Genomic DNA, 8799 nt, shown 5'->3' with positions numbered 1-8799 from the left:
CAGCACAATTCATACCAAGTAGCAATTCCATGTGCTTTACAATGAAAAGAAAACTATATCAAATGCAATATAATTAATTTATACAGAGAATTACAGCAAAATTATTTAACGATTAGTAAACCATAGAAAAATGGAAATAGAATAAAAACGAAATAAAAACATAACTGAATAAAACATCATAATAATAAAACATAGAATAAGAAAATGGAAATAAATCATAATTATAATAATATAGTAAAAAGAATAAATAAAAACAAAAACATAAAAGCAATAAATTATGCTTTACAAAGAAAAAGAGAAATATAAATGTACAATGAAACTTCATAATAATAAAGCATTGAATAAGAAAGTAGAAATAGAATTAAAACAAAATTGTGGTTACTCAGTCATAGGTGCGTGAAAAGAGAAGTGTTTTTAACCTGGATTTAAAAATGTATATGTTTGGGGCACGTCTATGATCTTCTAGTAATTTATTCCAGTTGTGGGCAGCATAACTGCTAAACACAGCTTGACAATGTTTTGGACTCTGGGCTCATTAGCTGACCTGAGTTCACGGATCTAAGAGCCCTGGTCGGTTAATACTTTTCAAACATATGAGAAATGTATTTGGGGGCCTAAACCAGTCAGTGATTTATAGACTTAAAGCACCATTTAAAATCTATTCTGTAACTGACTGGAAGCAAAGATTTAAGAACCGGAGTGATGTGCTCTCTTCTCTTGGTCGTGGTTAACATTCAAACAGCAGCATTCTGAATGAGCTGCAGCTATTTTACAGACCTTTTGGAGAGTCCAGTTAAGAGGCCATTACAGTAGTCAACCCTATTTGAGATAAAAGCATGGATGAGCTTCTCTTGGTCTTTTTGGGACACCAAGCCCTTGATTCTGGCTATATTTTTAAGATGATAGAATGCTGTTGAATGTGAGGTCTGAGGCAATCAGAACACCAAGATTATGCACTTGGTCCCTGATTTTTAGGGCCCAAGGATGCAGCTCTTTACTAATACTAGTTCTCTTATTTTTGTAGCCAAACAAAATCATTTCTGCTTTATCTTGGTTTAATTGTAGACAATTTTGGTTCATCCAGGTATTTACGTGCTCCATACCGTGACACAGTGAGTCTATTGAGCTGTTGTAATACGATTCAAGAGCCATATACAGCTCTGGAAAAAATGAACAAACCACTGCAAAATTCAGTTTCTCTGGTTTTACTATTCATTGGTATGTATTTGAGTAAAATGAACAGTTTTGTTTTATTCCATAAACTACTGACAACATTACTCCCAAATTCCAAATAAAAATATTGTCATTTAGAATATTTATTTTATTTGTAAAATTAACAACTGGTCAAAATAACCAAAAAATATGCATTGTTTTCAGACCTCAAATACAGCAAAGAAAACTAATTCATATTCATTTTTCAACAACAAATTACTAATGTTTTAACAATATTTGGTGGAATAACCCTGATTTCTAGTCACAGCTTTCATGTGTCTTGGCATGCTCTCTACAAGTCTCTCACATTGTTGTTAGGTGACTTTATGCCACTCCTGGCACAAAAATTCAAGTAGCTCAGCTTTGTTTGATGGTTTATGACCATCTGTCTTCCTCTTGATCAAATCCCAGAGGTTTTCAATGGGGTTCAGGTCTGGAGATTGGGCTGGCCATGACAGCGTCTTGATCTGGAGGTCCTCCATCCACACCTTGATTGACCTGGCTGTGTGGCATGAATAATTGTCCTGCTGGAAAAAACAATTCTCAGAGCTGGGGAACATTGTCAGAGTAGAAGGAAGCAGGTGTTCTTCCGTCTTTGATATTATCAGGATCGAAGCAACCTGACTCTCACTGTATCCCTCTGCCAGTAAAGCTAGAATTGAACCCTTCTTTTCCTCACTCAAAGCTTTTCTTATCAACTTACATTTAAAAAATAAAATAATCACTCACAGCAAAATGAGTGAATGGTGACAATATTTGGACCACCTCTACAAAATCATTTAAAATACTGCCAAATGCACAATTTGCTAAATCCATCTGTCAAAACGTGAGGAGCAACAGCTGATCTCCACAGACAAATGAGGTCCAAGCAGCCAGTTGTGAGACTTGCTGAGGTGAATTTGGGATGACACAGCAGATGCTATTGATGCTAGGCCTTCAACTCCAGCCACCACCCCAGCCTCTGTCAAATCCACGACCCCAACCACAGCTACAAAAACCTCAGTTACAGACTCAACCACAGCTACAACAATCTCAGTAACAGATTCAACCACAGCTACAACAACCTCAGTTACAGATTCAACCACAGCAACAACAGCCTCAGTTACAGATTCAACCAGTTACAACAACCTCAGTTACAGATTCAACTAGTTCCAACAACCCTGATCAAACCAACACCTATAATTTTTGCCAATGCTGAAACAGCCCAAGTAGCAATGTGTTGTCGTAACATGGGGCATACATCTTGCAAACAGCATTTTTGTCTAGACAGGCCTCCAATAGGTCTTCTGAATTTTGAACTTCATACAAACTGATTTGGCATCAAGGTTAGATGGAAAAAATGAAAAAGGTTAATTTGTTAACATTACTTTTCATGTGTTCTATGCTGAAAAAATTCAACTGTGTCAATACAGTAAACAATGATGTCCCTTAATGAGTTAGAGATTGAGTTATGAGGTGTGTCCAAAATGAACAGTACTGAATGATTCAGTTCACTGTAGTGATTCAGAAAGCACATCACGATAGGGAGATAGCCTTTCAATAGTGTTAGTTTAGCATTGTAGACATTCTGGCCACCAGATGGCACTATTTGACTATTTCCTGTACATCTGCTTGCGAATGTAGTTTATTGGGCATATAGTTGGATGCTTATGAAACTCAGGCATCATGTCGATTGCAAAAGGGAATTTACAAGCTATGTTTTTCAAGTTTGATACTACCATGACAGTGGTACAGTATTAGTAAATTCATATTAGTATTATGTTTGGCTGGACAACACATTGTGATTGATCAATTAAACCATACAAATAATACATGCTCTCTCCCTTTCTTACTCTCTCTCCATCTTTCTCACACAATGTGTGTGTGCAAGTTGAAGAAATCTGTATAATTCACAATTCCTACATTCAGCTATTTGGTTGTTTATCTGCCTGGCTTATATCACAGTGCCATGTCTGCAAGTGCCTATCCTTGAGACAGGGCTTTGAGTCAGAGTACTAGACATTCCTACACCATCATTACAATGTGTTCCTGCATTGTCTGATAAATAGCTGGGAAATCTGTCTAGATTGGTAAACACATACACTCACACATACACACACACACACACACACACACACACACACACACACACATGCAGCATTACTTTTGCACAGATTTACTCTCAAACACACCTTGTGATGTAATCTATAAAAAAGTATCTGTAAATATAAGTTCAAACATTGTTAAAAATAAATGAGCATTTGAAGAATCTTTAATGACTCACACAACATCACGTTTATTGAAAAACTATTTATTCTCACTCAGCATCCACTGATAGGTATGTTTTTTTAATGTAGATTGTATAGCTCAACAATAGTAGGGCAGACCATTGAGATTCTATTCAGAAAGTAAACGCTAGCTTTAGCACATTCTCTGGTTGTCCCTGGCAACATGTAGGAGTGAAGCCTTGATCACAGCTTACATCTTCTGACGTGGGTAGACCAGGTGGTTATCTGATATAGTGGGCCCATAACACACAAACACAACAACACACACACACACACACACACTTAAATCCACACAATGGTGGATATTAGGTAGATGGAGGAGAGTAATGGTCAGTGTGTGTGTGTGTGTGTGTGTGTGTGTGTGTGTGTGTGTGTGTGTGTGTGTGTGTGTGTGGTGTGCATGCCTGTTTTTGTGTATGTTTGTTTCAAAGATTAAATTACAACCAAATGTCTTCACAAGGATAGTCAAACATGAAACATTAGGTAAGGTTTAGAGTAAAACTTACAATTTGGGTAAGTATTAGAATTAGGGTTAGTTTTAGGTTTAGACATTACAGGCTAGGTTTAGGGTTATGTATTATTTTTAGTTACTAGGTTATTGATGTTAACGTTAGGTTAACAGTTCGGGAACATGGACTTTTTTTTGTTTTCTGGTCCCCACAAGGATAGAAATACAATGTGTGTGTATCCATGTCAATCAGTACATGTGCGGTCCCCAGAATGATAGCAAAACCTGTGTGTGTGTGTGTGTGTTAGGGTGTGTGTATGCGTCAGTAATGAGGTGATATGCAGCACAGCCGAGTAAAGCAGACAGGCAGTGGTGTGGCCGTAGCTGTAATGACCTGAGGATTGAGCTGTAAGGGGCCTATGACTCCAGATGTACGCAGCTGTCTCCCTGCTGACAGCCCTAATCCTCCCACCCACAACTGGGTTCCTTGAGAGAGGGTCAGAGAGGGAGGGAATATGGTAGATGTCTCCCTTTCTGTATTTCTGATTCTCCTTCCTGTTCTCTAAATTCTTCAGTCGTTTTCGGTTCACTATCTATGTACTTTAAAAATATTTGGTTATAAACAGGAAGCATTGGTGACATCCATCATTAGGCAAGATCAAGTTTTATTGTTGAGTTTTTGTGGCATTTGAATCGGCCACAGGAAGCTACAATTAAAGGAAGTCGACTAAATTAAACTAATGTAATCCTTTTTTATTGCATTTTGAAATGGAGGTCTTTGCATGACTGTCATTTGAACACACATTGGTTTTGAAATGATCATATTTGCAATTTTAAAAGAAAGTAATATAAAAAGTAATTTATCTAAAAGGAAACACATTTAAAACATTTAAATAGTTTGCCTTTGGAGGTTCAGAGATGACAGATATATTACACTCTCTCTCTCCATAGTATACAGGCTGGTATCTATGCAGATAGTATCCAGGCTGGTATCCATGCAACTGACTTTGTGGCTCAGTCACTCTACTATTTTTAGTCACTCTAGTATTTCTTGACATTATTTACACAAATATCTTATTGATAAATTAGTTTCAGTTTTTTAAAGCATTAGATTATTTGGTAATGTAGTGTTATTTTTGTGTATTTTGCACAAAGGTCTGCATTTAAGATCACTTTGAGTTTTTCTATACAAATCCACTATTTCCTGTTTATAAACTCAAAATTCATTATATCAAATATTCAAGAATGTATGTGAACAATTAAACATCTCATGACAAAGAAAAAAACCCCAATTACAATCAAATTTGAATGTGAATTCTGTGAGTTAAAAATCCTTTTTATAATTGATTGACTAATTGACTAATTGTCAATATTTCAGTCAAATATTTTTGTTCAATTAAATGATTGTTCATTATCTTGAATGTAATACAATCGAGGAATTCCTGAGTGACCCTGAGACTAGGAGCATAATAAAATGTCAATTATTGAACAAGAGAAGTGCATTTATTTTCAATTCGGAGTTTTCAGCTCCTTGAAGCTGACATGGAATTGACCCTAACCCTAAAATACCTAGACACACGTAGGCCTACAGATTTCTATCACACACACATTCGACATTGGACTGGTTGAGTGTAAGAGTGTGTGTCAGCGTGACTGGGAGCAGCAGGAAGCACAGAGAGGGGAAACCCGAGTGGAGGGACTGCTGTGGGGGCAGCAGTGAAAAGGGGGCACTCAGGGAACGAGTCAGTCCATGTTTATTTGCCTTTCTGTATGGAGGACAGGGGAGAACGAGATCAGGAGAGGGTGAAATGGCAAGGTGTGTTTGTGACTGTGGTTGAGGACGGTCCCTAAATATAACTATGAAAAAATACAGTTGGTCCTACATAGAGGTATAGTATCAGATCACTATGGTCGTGGGGTTTTAGTCGAAAATAAATTACACTGGCACTGAAAGAAATTCAAATTTTTAGGATTCCAGCAGTTTAAATATGTAGCGAGTGCTTAGGAAATCAATGTTATTGAAAATGTACTTTAATCAGACTTTAGAGTACACAAGTGTATGTGTGTTAAGAAACAGGGGCACGCCTGTGGCTTCGGTCTCAAGGACAGAATCCCCCCCCCTCTCCTCCTCGTCATTGAACAAAGAGGAGTGAGAATGAAAGAGGAGGAGACAGGAGGAGAGCAGAGACAGAGCGATAGGAGTTAGGGAGAGATAGAGGAGAGGGAGTAGAGGGAGGTGAGGGAGGAAGAGAAAAGGGCACAGTGACATAGCACGCATTCCTCCACAACTGTAATCTGCCATCTGTCTGTTTTTTTTTTCTTATTATTTCTAATGAGGGAATTTAGTGGCTCTCAACATCCTGGGATCAGAAGGAGGTGGGGAGGAGCCAGAAAGAAATATGATGATTCAAGGAGGGAGAGTTCACCTGCACTCTCTGACCTCCACTGTCTTGCCTCCATTTGTTCATGGTCAGTGGTTTCACCATGCCCTGAGCTGCATACGTAACTGGACTTCCTGCCCCCCTTACACACACACACACACACACATCCCCCAAAAACAAATATGCGCACGTATATGCACACTCTTCATCACGGCAATCACACATTTCCCATTTCCCAGACCTCCACCTCCAAACGGACCTATAGCCAAGTGGCACGTCTCCGCAGGCTGCGACATCACCATTACAAAGGTGTCCAGGATGCATTTCTTACCAACCGAAGGCTGTCTTGGTTTAGGAGCAATCAGACAAGGGACTCCTCTCCGCTTCTCTTACCAGCTCCTCTTGTTATTTCACGCTGTTTTTGTAATTTAGGCCGGGGAATTAGGATGCGGGGTGCGGATGGGGAGCGTGGCACTGATAAAGAACTTAATACCCTGGCTCTGGGGAGGTCATAGGTCAAGCTGGGCGAATTGGGTGGTGCCGGTCGGTGGGGAGGGGGTTGGCTGGTGAAGGAAGTGGGACTTTTAAGGGGCACGTAAGAAGAATTGGGAAGGACAGATTAAAGGTTTGGGGGGGTGCTTCTGATTTGGGGCTGCGTGGGATTGGTACACAGGTGCGTGCCAAATCACCCTGTATCTCTGGAGGGACCAGAGGAGAGTGCTGAAAAGAGAGGAGGGAACGCTGTCTGTGGTCGGTGACAGAAATCAGAGCCAGTGTCCCGTAGGAACAGGAAATCCCACGGGATCCAGCTACTGATCCACCCCAGCACTCAGAAGACCCCCCCCACACACACACCCACACATGCACACACACACACACACACACACATGCACACACACAAACACTCAACCCGGCTCCAAATTAGCCTGTTGATTGAGATGCCCGCTAATTTTAGCCACTGACGCCCCGCTCTTTCTGAGCGGCGCTTGCTTCCCGGCGCAGAATCGGAATTGTCGGAAGAAGAGGTGATCAATCGCTGTCATCCCTGGCACGAAAGAACAAGGAGCGAGGCGGAGTGAACGGAACGTTACGGAAAGTTGTGGAAGTGGGGTAACACGTGAGATCCTGGCATCTGTTGTTGTTATTGTTGTGGGCTGAGAGATGTGTGTTTGTGTGTGTGTGTGCGCATGGTCATTGGTCGGTTCATTTTGGTTTAACTAATCAAATTAGAAATGAGTCTAAGTAAGGATAATAAAACACAATCAAAAATATTTTATTAGGACCTCTTGCCAGTCCCCACCAGGACAAAGTCCATTTCCAGCTTAGGGGTAAGGTTTAGGGTCAAAGTTTGTGTGTAAGTGTGTCTGTACATGTGGATGTGTGTGTGTGTGAGAAGTTTACTGTGTTCCGTAGCCTGATGACTCACAGACTGCACAGAGCACAGCAGAGGTACACACTGTCTACTAACACTGATAACACCACACAAACACTGTCTAGGGACACGCAGATAACTCTGAACAACACACTACCTGGTGGGTTGCATACTCCTTGACCACTCCCTCGGTTTCTCTCTTCTCTTTCCCTCCTGTTTTCTTTCTCTCTTCTCCTCTGTCTTTCTTCCCTTATAAACTTTCTCCCTCTCTTCGCCTCTTCTAACACTCCATTCAGAACGCAGCTGTTCCCGTGGAGACTGCCTTCACTGCAAATGTTAAATATGTCAACTCAATCGGAAATCACCTTTCATTTTCATTCGAGCAGCTGCTAAGCGCTTCGCACAGATTAAACCGACTCCAGTCCATCTTTCTCTTGTTCAGTGTCACGCTAGGCTGACTAAAGGCCTCCTTCTCTGCTATCTAACATAGTGTCACTAGAGGGCGCTAGGCATATTGAACCAAGACAAGCAGACGTTATCTTCCCTTAATCTGTTAATGAGAGCAGCTTCTCACACTGACGCTCCACCTGGCTGCTGCGGTAACATTTGACCGTGTTCCCAGATCCTCCACAGTGTCTGCAGGCGGGCCCACCTATGGCTGTGGTTAGGGTTACAGCGGATGAGTCATCTCTCACGACCAGCTACTCAGAATGAGCTCCTGAGATCTCGCATCGTACAGGACGGGCTTCTGTTTGTTTGTGAATCTGTTTCATACATATAATTGCATATCGTTTTTTTTCATCACAAACCGGAAGTTAAGAAAGCAACCTCAAGTATAATTTGTGGACACATTAACACTCATAGGCCTACTCATTCACAGGTGAGGGACTGCTTCTTTTCGGAGTCCTCTGAATCTTTCGTTAATTAGTGGTGGACATGAAAGATGTTTTTGTATGTCTGTCGGCACCAGTCACTTAGTGCATGCTATGTTCTAACCGGTCACCTTAATTAGCACATGTCCCTCTGATGATTATGGATGTAACACCTGTTTGTTCGGCCACTGGTGTTATGGCTGTATATGCGTGGGCCTTCAACTAAATATGGACCTCAGTGCAGAAT

Source organism: Esox lucius, chromosome 1 (genome assembly GCF_011004845.1).
Source record: "Esox lucius isolate fEsoLuc1 chromosome 1, fEsoLuc1.pri, whole genome shotgun sequence".
Lineage (NCBI taxonomy): Eukaryota > Metazoa > Chordata > Actinopteri > Esociformes > Esocidae > Esox > Esox lucius.
The sequence above is the reverse complement of the archived record's forward strand: the minus strand, read 5'-3'. Positions refer to the sequence as shown.